We start from the raw sequence: 16958 nt of genomic DNA, 5'->3' as shown, positions 1-16958 counted from the left end.
GCCGGGCGGGGAGGGCGGCGGGAGGGGCGCGGGGAGACGGGCCGGCCGGGGACGAGATCTGTCGAGCGGCGATCCTCCCGGGTTCCCGGCCTGCCCACCCCACAGCCTCTGGTCTCCTTCCGCCGCTTCCGAATCCCCCCACCGGAAGGCAGTGGTAGAGTCCACGTTACGGCAAGCGCAGAAGGCCCAGCTTCCTGCAATTGCTGAAGCCTTGGAAATCAATAATCGAAGTGATTGCTGGCAGGACTCGTTAGGCAGTGAGGCACCGTGGAGACACAGTACCCGCCGAGTTTGGAAACATTAATAACAACTCCTCGTAGGGGAGTCGGCCCTAAGAAGCATTTGACCTCGAGTCGGCTCAGACCCAGGAGGATCTCTAGGACACCACAAAGCTCCTGGTGCACACATATTTCCAGCGGCTTTGCAAATGATCGGAAACGTGTAGACAAAGTACTTTCCCTTCTGACAGATTACTTGCCCAGTGGATTGTCTTGAGACAAAGGCTGGGACATATTCGTATTGTCAAGAAAGGAATTTCTCCACAGCCCTGGCTAACTCAACCCATCAACAGCCCTTAGCTTCTCAGTCAGAGGCTGTCAGCCCCCCCCCCCCCGCCCCAAGAGTTTAAAGGGAGCCGAAGAAAATTCATCCATCCACTCCTCACACAGTTTCACAATGGAAATAAATGCCTCGCTTTGTTCTTTAATTGCCTTTCATATTGCCAACCTTTCCATGTCAACTTGTCTGTGGAGTATTTCCCTCCCAACCTTCTTTGCTAAACTGCCAATCTTTTCAAGGCCTTTTAAAAACACTCTCCCCAGGCCAGGAGCCCATGACTCTTACCTACTCAGAAGGCTGAGATCTGAGGGTCGCAACTACTCAAGAGGCTGAGATCTGAAGATCTGGGTTCAAAGCCAGCCCATGCTGGAAAGTCTGTGAGACTCTAATCTCCAATTAACCACCAGAAAACCGGAAGTGGCGCTGTAGCTCAAGTGGTAGAGCTCTAACCTTGAACTGAAGAGCTGAGGAGAGCGCCCAGGCTGAGTTCAAGCCCCACAACCAACAACAACCTGCAGTCTGAAGTGGACCCTGAGATGGGGCCCAAGCTGATTGATTCCATTTTGAGCTTTGCTTGTTTTAGGGATTTTAGACTCCATTTTTGAAGGTGGTGACTACAAACCTTTAAACAATGTTCAAACTAGAAAAACAACCTTAATCACAGGGTCATGTCTTGGCTCCGATGGGCCTAGTTCCCAGAATAAAAAAATGCATCTGATCCCCCTCCCCTTAACAACCTAACCCATCCTTGATTGTTCAGTTAAAAGACTGACCAATAGGGCTGGGAAGGTGGCTCAGTGGTAGAGCGTTTGCCTTGCATTCATGAGGCCCTGGGATCAATTCCTCAGCACCACATAAGCAGAAGAAAAAAAAAAAAGCCAGAAGTGGCGCTGTGGCTCAAGTGGTAGAGTGCTAGCCTTGAGCTGAAGAGCTGAGGGACAGTGCCCAGGCCCAGAGTTCAGGCCCCACAACCAGACCCAAAAAAAAAAAAAAAAAAAGACTGACCAATAAAGCAGATAGGTTGTAATCTTGCTCAACTGGCAATACCACCAGCTTACTGTAAACCCTGCCTTTTGCCTGCCAAATTCATGTGCCAATTCAAACCAAAATGATGGGATAGTTTAAGCAACTACTATAAGACAAACTGTAACTCCATTGGCCACCTGCGTGTGGCCTAACATGACTATGCAATCCTTTGTGTGTGTTGCGAACCCATTGGTTACCTGCGTGTGACCAGGCTTGACCACGTGGATTTTGCCTTTAAAAACCCTAGCTTGTGGGCCATTTGGGGTCCAGTTTCAGCTCTGCAGCTGTGCAATTCTGTGTCTGTGCTGCGTCGCTGGCCAGTCAGCTATCCACTTCCCCAATAAAGTCATCTTTTTACATGAGGCTGTCATGAGTGGTGGACTCTTTTCCCCATAACAAATCCTAGCTACACAGGAGGCTGAGATCTGAGAATCAAATTTTGAAGCCAGCCTCAGGCAGGAAAAGTTCATGAGACTCTTATCTCCAATTAACCTCCAAAAAACAGGAAGTGGTGCTGTGGCTCAAAATAAACTAGCCTTGCGCAGAAAAACTGAGGGATAGCACCCAGACCCTGAGTTCAAGACCCATGACCAACAACAACAACAAAAAAGAAGATGGAAGATGGGATTAATGTTAAAAACGTAATGGGTGGGGTTTATTAAAAAGTCTTTCTTTGGTGCAATATTACTGGACTTGGAATCAAGTTTATTAGGCAGGAGTCAAGCCCTTCAACCCATCCCCCATCCCCAGTCCTTTATGTTTTAGTTATTTTTCAGATACGGTCTTGCTTAGCTGCCAGGGCTGGTCTCCTTGATCTTCAGGCTTGACCTTACAGGCTCACTCCAGCATACCCAAGTCTCACTTTCTCTTTGGGCTGGCCTATAGCTTCAATCCACCTCCAGAATAGCTGAGATAAAAGGTATGAATTAAAAATTTAAATACCAAGGCTGGAATGTGGTTTAGAGGTAGAAGGCTGGCCTAGCATGCATGAAAGCCCTGGGTTCACTTCCCCATATAAACAGAAAAAGCCAGAAGTGGTTCAAGTGGTAGAGTGCTAGCATTCAGCAAAAGAAGCTCTGGGACAATATCCAGGCCCCAGGACTGGCAAAAAAAAAAAAAGTTGAGGAATAAACAGCTGTGGTAAAATAAAATTAAGTGTCTAAGGCCACTAGATTGAGCCATTAATGATTGCAAGCTCTATGGCTTAAGTTAGTAATATATTCTAATTTGTTTTCTTTATGTGTGGCAATCTTGGGGCTTGAACTCAGGGCTGGGTGCTGTCTCTGAGATTTTTTGCTCAAGGCTAGCCACAGCTCCACTTCTGGCTTTTTTGGTGTTTAATTGGAGGTAGGGTCTCTTGGACTTTCCTGCCTGGATTGGCTTTCAACCACGATCATCAGATCTCAGCCTCTTCAGTAGTGAGAATTACAGTTGTGGGCAACCAGCACCCACCTTAATTGGTTTTAAATAGTCCCCTTTATAATTCATGCTTAGATATAAATTCCAATGTACAGGTATTACAATTTGATGTGCCTAATGAATAGCATAGTTTTTGTTGTTGTTGTTGATTTTCACCAGTCCTAGGGCTTGAACTCAGGGCCTGGGCTCTGTCCTTAAGCCTCCTTGTGCTCAAGGCTAGTGTTCTACCACTTAAGCCACAGAGCCACTTCCAGCTTTTTCTGTTTATGTGGTACTGAGGAATCAAACCCAGGACTTCATGAATGCTAAGCAAGCACTCTACCACTAAGCCACATTCCCAACCCTTGTTGTCATTGTTGTTTTAACAAATGCCAAAAGAGCCACACTGAAAAGGAAGCAGGGCGCTGGTGGCTCACACTTGTAATCCTAGCTTCTCAGGAGACAGATCTGAGGATCACGGTTCAAAACCAGCACAGGCAGGAAAGTCCTTCAGACTTTTCTCCAATAACCACCAGCAAACCAGAAGTAGTGCTGTGGCTCAAATGGTAGGGCGCTGGCCTTGAGCTGAAGAGCTCAGGGACAGTGCTCAGGCCCCACAATTCACACACACACACACACACACACACACACACACACACACACACACACAAGTTACCAGGAGTAAACTGAAAAAGTCGATAAATTTCTCTCTCACCTACCTTTCTTTCTTTTTTTTGTCCTGGCATCTGAACTCTGGGCCTGGGCACTGTCCCTGAGCTCTTTAGCTCAAGGCTAGTGCTCTACCACTTGAGCCATAGCCCCACTTCTGGCTTTTTCTGCTTATGTGGTGCTGAGGAATTGAACCCAGGGCCTCATGCATGCAAGGCAAGCACTCTACCACTGAGCCAGGATCCCAGCCTCCAAACCTTCTTTCTAATGTTAAATTACAATATTAAAAGATAAAAAAGAAGCTATCTAAATCTCCTTTCTTGAAAATGGCAAAAAAAAAAAATCTGGGAATTCTTCAAGAGTGAATAAAAACAAAGAATAAAAGGACATATCTGAGGAAAGGAATCCTGAAGGTTACCCTTGCTTTGAGTGGACCTTACCTAACTTACCCACCAAAACCCTTGCCTGGGGCTGGGAAGGTAGCTGGTGCTAGACTACAGATTCTCTCTTTGCTTCTCCTTGATTATTTCATTTGAAAACCATTTTAAAAGTATTATCTTTAGGGGCTGGGAAGGTGGCTCGGTGGTAGAGTACTTGCCTCACACACATGAGGTACTGGGTTCCATTCTCAGCACCACTTAAACAGAAAAAGCCACAAGTGGTACTGTGGCTTGAGTGGTAGAGCACTCCTCCAGTTCAAGCCCCACAACTGAAAAAATATTCTCTTATTTCTTTAATAAAAAGAAATGACTCATGGATCTTTTACCTTTCTTTGCAGTCACATAATTCAAAGCTATGCTTGGGCATTGTCCCTGTGCACTTCAGCTCAAGGCAAGTCCTCTACTATGTGAGCCACAGTGCCACTTCTGATTTTCTGGTGGTTTATTAGAGATAAGAGTCTCCTGGGGGAGAAAAAAAAAAGAGACTCATGAACTTTCCTGCCCAAGCTGGCTTTGAACCATGATCCTCAGATCTCAGCCTCCTTAGTAGCTAGGATTATAGTCATGAGCCACCCACACTCAGCTTTAAATTAGCTTTTTATTTATCTATGTTTGTTTGTGACAGTCTTGGGCTTTAGACTAGGAGTCTTGGTACTGTTTCTGAGCCTTTTTTGCTCAAAACTAACATTCTTTCACTTGAGCCACAGCTCAACAGTTGGCTTTTTGGTAATTAATTGGAGATAATAGTCTCATGGACTTTACGACCTGGCATGGCTTTGAACAGTGATCCTCAGTCTCATGGCCTGGAGTATTAGGATTACAGAGCTCTCAGCATCTGAATGAGCTTAATGTATTTATTTATTTGTTTGTTTACTTACTTTTTTTGGGAGGGGGAGGTCCGGTCATGGGTCCTGAACTCTGGGCCTGGGCGCTGTCCCTCAGCTCTTCAGCTCAAGGCAAACACTCTACCACTGAGCCACCTTCCCAGTCCCAGTTCACTTACTTTTTTGTGTGTATGTTCCATTCCTGGGGCTTGAACTCAGGCCTGGGGGATTTCCCTGAACTGTTTTTGCTCACAGCTTACATCTGACTTTTTGGTAGTTAATTGGAGGTAAAATTTTCAGAGGCTTTCCTGCCTGTTCTAGCTTTGAACCTCAAAGTCTGAAGTAGCTAGGATTACAGGTGTGAGCCACCAGTGTTTGACTTAAAAGAGCTTATTTTAAAGAAAAATCCATAACTGTTACTGAGATAGATTATACATTCATCATTTCTTATAATTTGGTACAGAGAGCAAATCTGAACATTGGATTGCAAGAATTAATGTATGACATTGAAATTCAAAGGAAAATTCCTAAGACTTTTTTTTCTTCTTCTTCAGTTGTGGGGCTTTAACTTCGGGCCTGGGTGCTATCCCTGAGATCTTTTGCTCAAGGAAGGCTAGCACTCTACCACTTTGAGCCATAGCTCCACTTCCGGATTTTGACTGGTTAATTGGAGGTAAGCATCTCACAGATTTTCCTGCCAGAGCTGGCTTTGAACCAAGATCCTCAGATCTCAGCTTCCTGAGTAGCTAGCATTAAAGGTGGGAGCCACCATCACCAGGCTCTCTTTGAGACTTTTATCTCCAATTAACTATCAAAAAGCTTTAAGGAGGGCTGGGTATGTGGTTTAGTTGTAGAATGCCAGCCTAGCATGCATGAAGCACTGGTTCAATTCCTCAGTACTACATAAACAAAAAAAGCCAGAAGAAATGGTGTTGTAGCTCAATGGGTTGAGTGCTAGCACCCTGAGTTCAAGCCCCAGGACTAGCAAAAATAAAAATAAAAAGCTTTAACTAGCTCAGCACTGGTCTCTCACACTGTAATCTTAGCTACTTGGGAGGCTGAGATCTGAGGATCAACATTCGAAGTGAGTCTGGGCAGGAAAATCTGTGAGACTCATCACCAATTAACTAGCAAAAAAGCTGAAAGTGGAGCTGTGGCTCAAGTGGTAGAGTGCTAGCCTTGAGTACAAAAGCTCAAGGACAGGGGCTGGGAAGGTGGCTCATTGGTAGAGTGCTTGCCTTGCAGGCATGAGGCCCTGGGTTCAATTCCTCAGCACCACAGAAATAGAAAAACCTGGAAGTGGCGCAGCGGCTCAAGTAGTAGAGTACTAGCCTTGAGCTGAAGAGTGTACAGTCTGCACAGGGACACCTCCCTCCCTCTTGGCTAAGTTTCCACCCAGGTTCTGTTATTTAGGTAACTGGCAGACTTGGAAGCAGTCACCTTCCCCTCCTGCTGGGCCACCTGTGGTCACATTCCCCCTATCTGATGAGAGGAGGGTCCCAGACTCTGAAGTCATGTCCAGATCCAGTGTGGCCACACCTTTCCCCCACCTGGCCACACCTCTTCTTGTCCCTGGCCTAGATAAGTCCTGGCCCAGAGGTGGGGTCCTCCCCCCATCCTCCTCCCCCCCTTCATCCTTCCCCTCCATCCTCCTCCCCCCTCCATCCTCCTCCCCGCTTTCCTTTTCAGCCATGCTTCTCTACCATGCATGGTGAGGGCAGCAGTTCGGTAAATAAACTTCTTTTCCTGCCTGAATAGTGCGTGGTGTTCTCTTCATGGGCTAGCTAATGAAACCTACCTATTTAATATACCTTACAAAGAGCTAAGGGGCAATGAATTCAAGCCTTGAATTCAAGACCCAAGACATGCATACATCCAAAGAAATAATGGGTGTGTTCAGCAAAGTGAAACGGGCTATATATGGGGGTGAGTACCAGCAGAAGACTAATGGGGAGGGTAAATGAGGAAAAATATGGGCAAGGTACTTTGTATGCATATATGAAAACATTACAGCAGGGTCTGGTAGCTCACATCTAGCTAGCTACTCAGAAGTTTGAGATTACTCAGGAAGAAGGAAGATTATAAATTCTAAGGCAGCTTATACTACACACCCAAGACCCTAACTCAAAAAACTAAACAATCAACTGTAGCAGTTAGCTATAAGAAACTTTTATTTCTTTGGGTTGCTGAGGCTCTACTACTAAGGAACACCCTAGCTCAAGAGGCCATTATTGAGGGGTTGGGGTATAGCTCAGTGGAAGAGCAAGCCTGGCAAGTACAAGGGCCTGAGTTTGGGCCTCAGCTCTGAAAAACAAAAAAGGCCATTATTAGCAATGTTCTACAGAAGAACGTTTCCCTATAAAACAGTAAGACACTCTTAAACTTTTTTTTTTCTTTTCTTTTTTTAAGAAATCATGTCTCACTGTGTGGGTAAGATAGACTTGAGGGGCTGGGAAGATGGCTCAGTGCTAGAGTGCTTGCCTTGCATGCATGAGGCCCTGGGTTCGATTCCTCAGCACCACATAAACAGAAAAAGCTGGAAGTGGTGCTGTGGCTCAGTGGTAGAGTACTAGCCTTGAGCTGAAGAGCTCAGGGACAGCGCCCTTGCCCAGAGCTCAGGCCCCATGACCAACAACAACAACAAAAAAAGATAGACTTGAAACCACACAAGTGCAGAAATAACAGACACGTGCACAAAAACCAGCTCTAAACCATTTTTAACCTACTTGACTAAGGTCAACTATATTTAAGTCACAATTGTTTGTTTTTTTGGTCAATCCTGGGGCTTGAACTCTGGGCCTGGGTGCTGTCCTTGAGCTCTTTCCTGCCCCAGCTGGCTTTGAATTGTGATCCTCAAATCTCAGCCTCCCAGCTTAAGATGGTTCTTATTTCCACTTTTAAAAAATATCTTAGGGTGGGTGGGGGGAGTGGGGGAAATATAGTTGAGTAGGTGAGAGGGAAGGGATGGTAGGGGAAAAACTAAGGAGGAGGCAACAATGCTTGATAAGAAATGTACTCATTACCTTGCTCATGTAACCCCTCTGTACAGTATTTTCTTTTTTCTTTCTGTACAGTATTTTCACAATAAAAAACTTGAGGTGGCTCAGTGGTAGAGTGCTTGCCTTGCATGCATGAGGCCCAACAAAAAAAAAAAAAATCTTAGCGGGGCACCAGTGGCTCACAACTGTAATCTTAGCTACTCAGGAGGCTGTGATCAGAGGATTGCGGTTCAAAGCCAGCCCAGGCAAGAAAGTCTATGAGACTCTTATCTCCAATAAACCACCCAAAACAGGAAGTGGTGCTGGGGCTCAAGTGATCGAACAATAGCCTTGAGTAGAAGAGTTGATGGACAATGCCCAGGCCCAGAGTTCCAGCACCTCGACTGACAAAATTAAAAAAACAAACAAACAAAAAACCTTTAATATCCTAGACAGTCTCTCTCACACACAAAAGTCTGTTTGTTTGCAAAGCCCTGGTGGCTCATGCCAGTAAACCTAGCTACTCAGGAGACTGAGATCTGAGGATCAAAGTTCAAAGCCGGCTGGGGGAGGAAAGTCTGTGAAACTTTCATCTCCAATAAACCACCAGAAAGCCAGAACTGGCACTGTAGCTCAAGTGGTAGAGCATTAGCCTTGAGCTGAAGAGCTTAAGGACAATGCCTATAGACTTTGAGTTCAAGCTCCATGATGTCTCATCAAAAAAAAAAAAATTGCATTTGTTGAACTAGAGAATAAAGAAAGAAGATGTTTTATGCTGTAATGTGACTAACAGCAACTCAGATTCAACTCTAAACTGTGTGGGAGTTTAAGGGTAGACCTAGGTTTATGCAAATTCTAAGCGTTTACTGTTTAGCTTTGCTTCCCTGAGTAAGGTAGTCACTTGTCACAACTTGTACCACTTGTATACAAAATATTGTCACACATTGGGCTGGGAATGTGGCTTAGTGGTAGAGTGCTTGCCTGGCATGCATGAAGCCCTGGGTTTGATTCCTCAGTACCAAATAAACAGAAAAAGCCAAGAGTGGCATTGTGGCTATAGTTGTAGAGTGCTAGCCTTGAGCAAAAGAAGCTCAGGGACAGCGCCTAGGCTCTGAGTTCAAGCTCAGGACTGGAAAAAAATAATAAAGTTTATTTAAAAATATTGTTACGTGTTGAAGTTTGGACCTTACTTCTTTGCAGAAGACCAATAGAAACCTTGGTTAATGGAACTTTGGGATCTGTTGCCGGTGAAAGGCTACAGGTACCCTGGTACCCCAAATCTTTTTTTTGGGGGTCCGGTCATGGGGCCTGAACTCTGGGCCTGGGCAATGTCCCTCAGCTCTTCAACTCAAGGCTAGCGCTCTACCACTTGAGCCACAGTGCCACTTCCAGCTTTTTTCTTTTTGCTTCTGTGGTGCTGAGTAATCGAACCCAGGGCCTCAGGCATGCAAGGCAAGTGCTCTACCACTGAGCCACCTCCCAAATCTTATTTCCATGGTCTGTTTTCCGTTATTGTATTGTTCCTAGTCACTGCAGATTAAGGAGCAGGTGGCAGATTGCAACATTTATCAAATTCCTGAGATAAAACTCAGATTGACAAATCCTCAAGTGAATCTTCACATTGCCAGGCGTAGAAACCACATGGGTCCTTGTAGCCGCAGGAAGAGGAAAGCTGTGCCTTTAATGTTTGGCTTCACACAGAAATCAATAATGAATTTTAGGTGGTTATGTCAGCTTGGGTTGGAGTGGCTGAAATTTCCAGTTACCCATCTCTATTATAAAAATGTTTCCTTTTGGGTTGGGAAGATGGCTTGGTGGTAGAGTGCTTGCCTTGTAAGCATGAGGCCCTGGGTTCCATTCCTCAGCACCACATAAGCAGAAAAAGCAAAAGAAGTGGTTCTGTGGCTAAGTGGTAGAGCACTAGCCTTGAACTCTGAAGAGCTGAGGGACAGTGCCCAGGCCTACAGTTCAAGATCCACAACCCACAAAAAAAACTAAAAAGCAAAAAACAAAAAACTGAGCACTGGTCCTTTTTACAAAACACTATGTTGAAAATGAACTTTACAACTTGGGGGAGGGGGGGTTTAGAGTGAAGGAATAGTAGAGGGAAAACAAAGGAGGGGGTAATAATGCTCAATAGGAAATGTACTCATTACCTTACTCAGGTAACTGTAATCACTCTGTACAGTGATTCTTTATAATAAAAGAATATTTTAAAAATGTTTCCTTTTGTTTGAGGGAAATGAAATACTCACTTAATGTCAATATAATCCACAAAATAGGAGATGGTCAAATTAAGGTCTTTGTTGTAAGATAAATTAAATAGGTATGTTTAATTAGGTAGCTGGTGAAGAGATCACCAGGTGGTATTCAGGCAGAAAAATAAGTTTATTTACTGAACTGCTGCCCCATCAGGCATGGTGGAGAGCACATGGCCTAAGGGACTACCCATCCTAGGGCTAGGATTTATCTAGGCCAGGGATGGGAAGAGTTGTGGCCACACTTGATGTAACCTCAGGGCCTGGGACACTCTCTCATCTGATGGGAGGTGTGACAGGGGTGGCCCCAGATGTGACCTTGGAGGAGGGGGACATGACTGCTTCCAGGTATGCCAGTTTCCTAGGAAATGTAGGTACTGTGTTGAGACTTATGCAGGAGGTGGGGAGGCCAGGGCCCCCATGGCCTAGCAGACCTGATATTTGTGAATTCTAGATTCATTATAGATTCACAGCCTGTAATCCTAGCTACTCTGGAGGCTGAGGTCTGAGGACCATGGTTCTAAGTCAGCCTGGGCAGGAAAGTTCGTAAGACTCTTATCTCCAATAAGCCACCAGAAAACTGGAAGTGGCATTGTGGCTCAAGTGGTAGAGTGCTCTCCTTGAGCTGAAGAGCTGAGGGACAATGCCCAGGCCCTATGTTCAAGCTCCAGGCTAGGCAAAATAAATAAATAAATAAAAGCCCAGTTTATATACAAAGCTATATGAATTCAATTTCTTTTCTTCATATACATATATACATATATATATATATGTATATACTTTTTTATTAAAAAAAATTTTTTTGGTTAGTCATGGGGCTTGAACTCTGATCTTGGGCCTGAGCACTGTCCGAACTCGTAAGCTCAAAGCCAGCAATCTACCACTTGAGCCACAGAACCACTTCTGGTTTTCTGGTGGTTTATTGGAAATAAGAGTCTCATGGACTTTCCTGCCCAGGCTGGCTTTGAACCAAGATCCTCAGACCTCAGCCTCCTTAGTAGCTAGGATGACAGGTGTGAGCCACCAGCACCCAGTTTATATTTTTATTATCTTTTTTTTTTTTTGTCGGTCATGGGGCTTGACCTCTGGGCCTGGGTGTTGTCCCTGAGCTCTTCAACTCAAGGCGAGCGCTCTACCACTTGAGCTACAGCGCCACTTTATTTTTATTATCTTTAGTTGGACAAGAAGTTGCCATTCAATACACGAGTTTATGAGTACAATGCATCTTGATTGAGGTTGGATGTCGCCCTCCAAATCACTCCCAACCCACCCCTCCCTTCAATTTTCCTAGTTTCATAGGATATACATTGAATAATATGACTGCATTCTCTCCCCCTCACCTTTTCCCCTCTTCATTCATCTGTTCCCCTCCCCTTGAAATGGGGAACATCTTTGGAGATCATGGCCACCACCCATGATTTGAGTGGGAGTGGGAACAGGCTTGACAGGGAAACCTGGACACCTAGAAGTATTGACAAAATCCACTGTCTGTTACGGCCTCGGTACAACAAAACCACATTTTATGTTAAGAAAAAATAATTTCAAGTACATACGAAGATGAGTTAATGAACCTCAATGAAAGCTGTTGATGAATAGAGTGATGGAGGTCAGAGAAAGAGAAATAATAGGGAAGATTATTCTGATCAGCATATAATTTTTAAAAAGCTTTTTGTTGTTGCTGTTGGTTTTTGTTGGTAATGGAGCCTGAACTCTGGGCATGGGCACTGTCCCTTAGCGCTTCAGCTCAAAGTACATGCTCTACCACTTGAGCCACAGCACCACGTAGTGTTTTCTGGTGGTTAATTGGAGATAAGAATTTCACAGACTTTCCTGTCCCAACTGACTTTGAACTTCAATGTTCAGATCTCAAGTCTCTTGAGTATCTAAGAGGTTTGTAGGTATGAGCCAGATGAATGAAGAGGGGAAAAGGTGAGATGTAATTAATATACTTAAAAAATGAATGGCAGAAGAGTAAAGTAGGCTCTTTTGCGGAGTGTATCAGCAGGAAGCAGAAGATGAGGATGAATATAGTCCAAGTAGTTTATTTGCATATATGCAGATAAAACAATAAAATCTGGGGTGAGAATGTGGCTCAAGTGGTAGAGTGCTAGCCTTGAGTAAAAGAAGCTCAGGGACATGCCCAGGCCCTGAGTTCAGGCCCCAGGACTGGCAAAAAATAAACAAACAATAAAGGCTGATGAAATTGTTTTAAGAAATGGGGAGGAGTAAGGGAGAAGTATAGAGGGGTGACTTTGATTAGAATACTTTGGATGCATGTGTGACAATCTCAAAATGAAACCACCTTGCATAGCTACATATGGGAATAAAAAAAATTCCCAAAAGTTAAAAACAGAAAATAACTCATCATAGGTGCCTACAAGCAGGAGGCCCTGGGTTGTGTCCCTAAGCATGTGAATATGAATTACTACTGGTGACTTTAACCAAAAAAATAAGAGAAATACTATTACTGGCATCATTTTGCCAAAAAGTATTTAGAGAAAAAAACCCAAGTCTCTGCACTAATTTGATCAAATCCTACAGTTTCCAGAGTAGAACAGAGCTCACTTTGAGAAGAAAAAATAAGTCATAGTTTCTAGAAGAAAACATCTTTCCAAGACGAAATAAAAGAGGTTAAGGAGATAAAGAGTGAGAAAAGAGGTCAGGTGTAGTAATCAGAGAGAAGGGAGTGAGTAAAAGCTAAGGAGTCAGGGAATAAGAAGTGGTAAATAGCCTGGCACTAGTGGCGCAAGCCTGTAATCCTAGCTACTCAGGAGACTGAGATCTGAGGATCAAGGTTCAAAGCCAGCCCTGGCAGGGAAGTCTGTGAGACTCTTATCTCCAATAAAACCATTAGAAAACTGGAAGTGGTTCTGTGGCTCAGGTGATAGAGTGCTTGCCTTGAGCTGAAGAGCCCAGGAACAGTGCCCAAGCCCAGAATTCAAGCCCCACGACCAACCAAAAAAAAAAAATGAAAGAAAGAAAGAAAGAAAAAGAAAGAAATGGTAAGTGAGGGCTGGGAATGTGGCTTAGTGGTAGAGTGCTTGTTTAGCGTGCATTAAGCACTGGGCTCGATCCCTCAGTACCACATAAACGGAAAAGGCCAGAAGTGGCACTGTGACTCAAGTGTAGAGGGCTATCCTTGAGCACAGAGAAACTCAGGGACAGAGCCCAGGCCCTGAGTTCAAGCCTCAGGACAGGCAAAAATAAAAATAAAAAGTGGTAAGTGTTGAAGGAGTGACTGTGGCAAGTGGCCTCTACTGTCGAACAAACTGGTGGCTAGAGGATGGTAAGACCTGAAGGAGCAGACAGAAGGGCGAATTTGAAAATGTAATGTGTGTGACCATGTGACTTCTGTGGCAAGCAGTTCCGGGAGACTAAGTGTGAACACATTTTCAAGGATAGGAAGAGGAGTCAAGAGGAAAGAGGATGGGGAGGGATAGTGGGAAGGATAGTAGGAAAACAACAAGGGAGATTGTAACAATGCTCGACAAGAAATGTACTCATTACCTTACTCTGTAACTGTAACCCCTCTCTACAGCATCTTTACAATAAAATAAAATTTTAAAAAATAGGAAAGAGGAGACTGAGGTACAAGCTGCATTCTCTATAAGAAGGGAATGACACCTATCTTACAGATTAATCTGCTAAACAGGCCTGCTGCCAGGAAAACAGAGTTTTGTGTTTTGTGTGTGTGTGTGTGTGTGTTTGCATGCGCGCCAGTCCTGGGGCTTGAACTCAGGGCCTGGACACTGACCCTAAGCTTTTGTGCTTAAGGCCAGTGCTCTACCACTTGAGCCACAGCTCTCCTCCAGGCTTGTTGGTGGTGAGTTGGAGTCTCACGGACTTTCATAGTCAGGTTGGCTTAAAACTTAGATCCTCAAATCTCAGCCTCTTTAGTAGCTAGGATTACAGGCTTGAGTTGCCAGTGCCCAGCTTCGGGCTTGATTGCTTAAATAACAATCTTAGGAGGTGGGTATTATTCTTCTTCCTAGTTTAAAAGTCTTATGCCTCTCTCAAGAGGGTATGAAACTTGGCCCTGCTGATAAGACTGCATTTAAGCTGAGGTCACACAAGAAAGCTTTATTGTTCTTTTATTAGTGGCCATGATATGTGGTAGGTGCTAAAATATGGGTATTTTAATCTTAGTGCTTTCTTAGTCTCCAAAATGCAGCATTTCTTAACACTTCCACATAAATGATGTGGTACTGATACAAAAAAAGAGGCATAGTTTGCACTTTCTTATTTTTCTTCTTAAAAAAATTACTGGAAGTGGCGCTGTAGCTCAAGTGGTAGAGTGCTCGCCTTGAGCTGAAGAGCTGAGGGACAGCGCCCAGGCCCAGAGTTCAAGCCCCAAGGCCGACCAAAAAAACAAACAAACAAAAAAAGTTACTTTTGACTGACAAATCATAATTACATAATTTATGGGACACAACACGATCCTTTGATAGGTGTACACAATGTGGTACGATTAAATCAAGCTAGTTAACATTTCTGTCACCTTTAATTTTTTGGGTGGTTCTGTTCTTTTCTGGTGAGATCATTGAAATTTACTGTGAAATATAAAATGAATTATTATTGACTATATGCATATTGACTATATGCATCTGGTTGTGCAGAAAGTCTCAAAATCGATTCCCTTTTTAAAAGGGACGTTGGCTGGGGCTGGGAAGGTGGCTCAGTGGTAGGGCTCTTGCCTTGCATGCCTGAGGCCCTTGTTCGATTCCTCAGCACCACGTAAGCAAAAAGAAAAAAGTCGGAAGTAGTGCTGTGGCTCAAGTGGTAGAGTGCTAGCCTTGAGCTGAAGAGCTGAGGGACAGTGCCCAGGCCCAGAGTTCAGGCCCCACGACCGGACCCTCACCCCGAAAAAAAAAGGGACCTTAGCTTAAATGCTTTAGTTGTCTAAAGCGGGGGGAGGGGGTAAAGGGGGCTCACTGGGAAATTTCTTTTTTTTTCTTTTTCTTTTTGCCGGTTGTGGGACCTGGGCGCTGTCCCTCAGCTCTTCAGCTCAAGGCTAGTGCTCTACCACTTGAGCCACAGCGCCACTTCCGGCTTTTTCTGTTATGTGGTGCTGAGGAATTGAACCCAGTCCTCTCCCTTAATCCTAGTCTTTCAATCATTTTATCGTTGTATTTTCATATATGTATACAAACTGCTTCAATCATTACCCTTATTCACGTCCTCCATTCACCCCCCCCCCCCTTCAGCTGCTATTCAACCTTAACAGACCATTTCACTTTCTTTTTTTTTTTTTGGTTCCGGTCATGGGGCCTGAACTCTGGGTCTGGGCACTGTCCCTCAGCTCTTCAGCTGAAGGCTAGCGCTCTACCACTTGAGCCACAGCGCCACTTCCGGCTTTTTTTTCTTATGTGGTGCTAGGGAATCGAACCCAGGGCCTCATGCATGCAAGGCAAGCGCTCTACCACTGAGCCGCCTTCCCAGCCCCCCGTTTCACTTTCTTGTATTTTTCAGTGCTTAGTAATTGCACGAAGGGGTTTTATCGTGGTATTTTGTATGTGCATATGTATGATTGTATACATATATATAGTTGGTCGTGGGGCTTGAACTCTGGGCCTGGGCGCTATCCCTCAGCTCTTCAGCTCAAGGTTAGCGTTGTAGCACTTGAGCCACAGCACCACTTCCCGTTTTCTGGGCTGGCTTTGAACCGCGATCCTCAGATCTCAGTCTCCCGAGTAGCTAGGATTACAGGTGTGAGCCACCGGCGCCCGGATCCATTTCATATTTAATGTAACTCCTTCTATTGCTTTTCCCCTATATTCCCATTCCTATACTGCTCAACAGCTTTCAGTGAGCCCTTTTGCCATCTTCATATATACTTGCAAGGTATCCTTCACCGTGCATCATTCCTTCCCTCTCCCTCCACCTTCTGGTCCCCTCAGTCCCAGGTAAATGGTTACAATCAAGTTCTGCCTAGGTAAAAGCGTGTGTGTCTGTACAGTAAATGAGAGGCATCTGGCATCTCCCTCCACTTTCTTGCAACTGATACATCCCCGTTTTTCTTTATGGCTGAGTGATACTCCTGGGTGTGTATCATATCTAAGCGCCACTCCAGCAGGAGAGCACCCGGAACGCCGTTCCGGTAACTTACAACTAATTGGTTCACGGGCACAAGTGTAGAGAAAGCTTCCGGTCTCAAGTCCGATCCCGTGCCCCACCCCTGTCTCTATCTCCCGCCCTTCTCTGGGCTACGCCCTTCCTCTAAGGTTTCCCCACTCCTCACACTCCGTAGCCCCGGCCGGGTACAGGTCTTCCGACCCACCCGCGGGCTAGCTCCTCCTATAGGCTCCTGCTCCGGGCCGTAACTCCGCCCACCCCGTAGGCCCCGCCCACGGCAGCTCCTCCAACCCCCTCCCACCCCCGTTCCATTTAATTGTTAGATTGTCAGCGCTGCACTCCCGCAGCCGGCCGGCAGAGAGCAGAGTTCGAGCCTATTTTTCTGCCTTCCCCCAGCCCCCCGCCAGGGCTGTCCCGGGAGGAGGCGTGTCGGGCGTGGGGGGGCGGGGACAAGGGGCGGGGCTCGAGGACGCGGTTGGGTGGAGTGCGGCGCTAGCGTCGGCCCGAGCTCGGCGGGGAGCCGCGACTACCGCATCACCGCTGACGTGGGGGCGACGTGGGGTCGGCGCGGGCTGAGCGGCAGCGCCGCTGCGGAGCGGCCGTCGGGCTCGTCGTCCCCACCTCCTCGCGTCCGTAAGCAGTGACGAGGTCCGCTACGTAAATCCCTTCGCGGCGGGTAAGTGGCGCGCCGGCCCCACTGCGGAGACCCGGAGCGGGCGGCGCGGCGCGGCGTGG

At 45.7% G+C, this 16958-nt stretch overlaps 2 protein-coding genes across 3 annotated transcripts in view; one reads left to right on the top strand and one right to left on the bottom strand.

Annotated features, from left to right (window-relative positions):
* Positions 1 to 16958, bottom strand: part of Cul2 (cullin 2) — a 119256-nt gene that overhangs the window by 101503 nt on the left and 795 nt on the right. The window lies entirely within an intron of this gene.
* Crem (cAMP responsive element modulator) overlaps positions 16767 to 16958 on the top strand; it is a 94475-nt gene continuing 94283 nt past the window's right edge. For both annotated transcript variants that reach the window (XM_013009382.1, XM_013009385.1), the window contains exon 1: positions 16767 to 16899. The gene's annotated coding sequence lies outside the window, so the exon portion shown is untranslated. The remainder of the gene's footprint in view (positions 16900 to 16958) is intronic.

Source organism: Dipodomys ordii, unplaced genomic scaffold, assembly GCF_000151885.1.
Source record: "Dipodomys ordii isolate 6190 unplaced genomic scaffold, Dord_2.0 Scaffold9, whole genome shotgun sequence".
Classification (NCBI taxonomy): Eukaryota; Metazoa; Chordata; class Mammalia; order Rodentia; family Heteromyidae; genus Dipodomys; species Dipodomys ordii.
This window is presented reverse-complemented; position numbering and strand designations above follow the sequence as displayed.